Raw genomic sequence first — 3,980 nt, forward strand, 5'->3', positions numbered from 1 at the left:
CTGTCTTCACACCCAGACATGGGTATACGCTTCCTGATTTTGTCTATTTGCTCTTGTCCTCCTCCTTCTCCCCATTCTCATTCTCCACACCATATCACCACAATATCTACCTTATCACAATATCTATGTCTCTTTCAAGGGGCATTGGAGTTACTCCAAATTTTTGGCAGCCGTTGCAGTCACTGCATACCCTATAACTGTATAGCATGCCGGCTCCTTTCTAATGGGAACATGTTGTTACTGTGGCACAGCTCTATGTGTCTTTAAATTGGTATTGGGGTTTTTCTTAAATTTTTGCAGCCATTGGACTCACTGCATACCCTATAACTGTATAGCAGACCCACTCCTTTCTAATGGGAACATGTCGTTACTGTGGCCCAGCTCTATGTGCTCTAAATTGTTATTGGGGTTTTTCCAACATTTTGGCAGCCCTTGCAGTCACTGCATGGACATTACCACTATAGGAGACCCACTCGTTTATAATGGGAACATTTTTTTTACTGAGGCCCTCCTCTATGTCTCTTCAAAGGGGTATTGGGGTGCGTGCAAATTTCTGGCAGCCCTTGCAGTCACTGCATACCAAATAACACTATAGGAGGCCCACTCTTTAATAATGGGAACAACAAAGCATAGCTGACTGCTGGTCCTTTAAGAATAGTAAGGGCTGCCTCATGGCCATATAAAAATAGTGTGACTTTCAGAGGATGTGTCTGATGATATCTCACACACCACATGGCAAGATAAAGTAGTAAAATGTTAAAATGACATTTACCGGTGAAAGTATTTTTCACCGGTGAAAGCAATGGAAAATTGCAAAAACGCATCAAATACGCTACGTGTGAACATAGCCCGAGGTGTGGAGGAGCATTTTTGTTTTCGTTCATTTATTTTGCCTTATATACAAGTCACTACCCTTGAAAGAATGTTCCTTCCTCCAATGTTGTATTGTGAGTCTGTAAAAGTGGTGTAATACCTCTGACAACATTGTTGACACCAGTGATCTGGGAGTCAGAGATGTTTCCATGGGTCTTTCACATGCTGTTCCCATGTCATTTGAGCACTGTTCCCATCTGCAGACCTCCGGGGGGGGGGGGGGGGCTGCCTGAAAGATGGGAATAGGGAGAATCCTAGGATTGAGACATTTCTTATAGGCGGTGGTCCAAGATGCGGACATTATAATAGGAAGGGGCCCAGGAAGGGGACATTATTACAGTATGCAGCCCAGAATGGGGACATTATAATAGGAAGGGGCCCAGGATGGGAACATTATTACAGTATGCAGCCCAGAATGGGGACATTATAATAGGAAGGGGCCCAGGATGGGGGACATTTCTTACAGGAGGCAGCCCAAGATGGGGACATTATAATAAAAACGGGCCCAGGATGGGGGACATTTCTTACAAGCTGCGGCCAAGGATAGTGACATTATAATAGGAATGGGTGAGAATGGGAGACATTTCTTATAAAATGTGGGTCAGGTTGGAGGACATTACTAAAGGATGCGGCCTAGAATGGGGACATTATTTTAGGAAGGGGCCTAAGATGGGAGACATTTCTTACAGGAATCAGCCCAGGATAGGAACATTATTATAGGAAGGGGCTTAGGATGGAAGCATTTCTTACAGGATGGGGGCCAAGACAGAGGATATTATAACAGAATGGGGTTCATGATTGGATAGATGATTAAAGGAAGGGGTCAGAAAGGAGGACATTATTACACTGTGTGCAGAATTATTAGGCAAGTTGTATTTTAGAGGATTATTTTTATTATTGATCAACAACTATGTTCTCAATCACCCCAAAAGACTCATAAATATCCAAGCTTAATATTTTTGGAAGTTGGAGTGTTTTTTCTTTTAGATTTGGCTATCTTAGGTGGATATCTGTTTGTGCAGGTAACTATTACTGTGCAGAATTATTAGGCAACTAAATAAAAACCAAATATAATCCCATCTCACTTGTTTATTTTCACCAGGTAAACCAATATCAGTGCACAAAATTTAGAAATAAACATTTCTGACATGCAAAAACAAAAACCCAAAAAATTAGTGATCAATATAGCCACCTTTCTTTATGGTGACACTCAACAGCCTTCCATCCATAGATTCTGTCAGTTGCTTGATCTGTTTTCGATCAACATTGCGTGCAGCAGCCACCACAGCCTCCCAGACACTGTTCCGAGAGGTGTACTGTTTTCCCTCCCTGTAGATCTCACATTTTATGATGGACCACAGGTTCTCTATGGGGTTCAGATCAGGTGAACAAGGGGGCCATGTCATTATTTTTTCTTCTTTTAGACCTTTACTGGCCAGCCACACTGTGGAGTAGTTGGATGCATGTGATGAAGCATTGTCCTGCATGAAAATCATGTTTTTCTTGAACGATACCGACTTCTTCCTGTACCACTGCTTGAAGAAGTTGTCTTCCAGAAACTGGCAGTAGGTCTGGGAGTTGAGCTTCACTCCATCCTCAACCCGAAAAGGTCCCACAAGTTCATCTTTGATGATACCAGCCCATACCAGTACCCCACCTCCACCTTGCTGGTGTTTGAGTCAGAGTGGAGCTCTCTGCCCTTTACTGATCCAGCCTCTGGCCCATCCATCTGGCCCATCAAGAGTCACTCTCATTTCATCAGTCCATAAAACCTTTTAATAATCAGTCTTAAGATATTTCTTGGCCCATTCTTGATGCTTTATCTTATGTTTCTTGTTCAAAGGTGGTCGTTTTTCAGCCTTCCTTACCTTGGCCATGTCCCTGAGTATCGCACACCTTGTGCTTTTTGATACTCCAGTAACGTTGCAGCTCTGAAATATGGCAAAACTGGTGGTGAATGGCATCTTGGCAGCTTCACGCTTGATTTTCCTCAATTCATGGACAGTTATTTTGCGCCTTTTTTGGACAACACGCTTCTTGCGACCCTGTTGGCTATTTGCCATGAAACACTTGATTGTTCGGTGATCACGCTTCAAAAGTTTGGAAATTTCAAGACTGCTGCATCCCTCTGCAAGACATCTCACAATTTTGGACTTTTCAAAGCCCGTCAAATCTCTCTTCTGACCCATTTTGCCAAAGGAAAGGAAGTTGCCTAATAATTAAGCACACCTTATATAGGGTGTTGATGTCATTAGTCAACACCCCTCCTCATTACAGAGATGCACATCACCAGATTTACTTAATTGGTAGTTGGCTCTCAAGCCTATGCAGCTTGGAATAGGACAGCATGAATAAAAAGTATCATGTGATCAAACTACTCATTTGCCTAATAATTCTGCACGCGGTGTACTGTAAGGGGCCCATGATGGATGACAATAATACAGGATGGGGGCCAGGATGGAAGACATTATTACAGGAAGGGGCCCATGATGAGAGACATGATTACAGGAAGGGGCCAGGAAGGAGGACATTTTATATAGAGGGCGAACACATATGCTTTTATAGGATCTAGAACGCTGCTAATTCCCATACATCTGACCAATATGGAGGTGGGGGTCCAGGTCCAAATTTTGCACCACGGCCCATTGGACTCTAGTTACGCCACTGGATAGATAGATAGATTGAAAGATATGAGATAGATAAAGATAAAAGGGGAGGCACTCCATTAATAAGCAAAGAGTGTGGACTTTATTAGCCCATGTGGTGACGTTTCGGTCATATCACAGAACCTTTAACCCCTTAATAACATCTGACGTACTAATACGCGTCTGTGCCCTGGGACTTAAGAGCCAGACCCGTATTAGTACGTCATCGCGATCGCGCGCGCGCACAGGCTGTGCGGGCGCGATCGCCGCCGGGTGTCAGCTGATTGTCACAGCTGACACCCGGTACTATGTGCAAGGAGCGGTCCTGCACCGCTCCCAGCACATTAACCCCTGCGATGCTGCGATCGAAGTCGATCGCAGCCGATCGCAGCATTGCGGGGGCAAGGGGAGGTGATCGCAGATACTCACCTCCTCTTCCGGCTTCCAGCGCTGTCTGCAAAG

Source organism: Phyllobates terribilis, unplaced genomic scaffold (genome assembly GCF_046119375.1).
Source record: "Phyllobates terribilis strain yellow unplaced genomic scaffold, ASM4611937v1 Scaffold_3__8_contigs__length_932513732, whole genome shotgun sequence".
In the NCBI taxonomy this organism is placed as follows: domain Eukaryota; kingdom Metazoa; phylum Chordata; class Amphibia; order Anura; family Dendrobatidae; genus Phyllobates; species Phyllobates terribilis.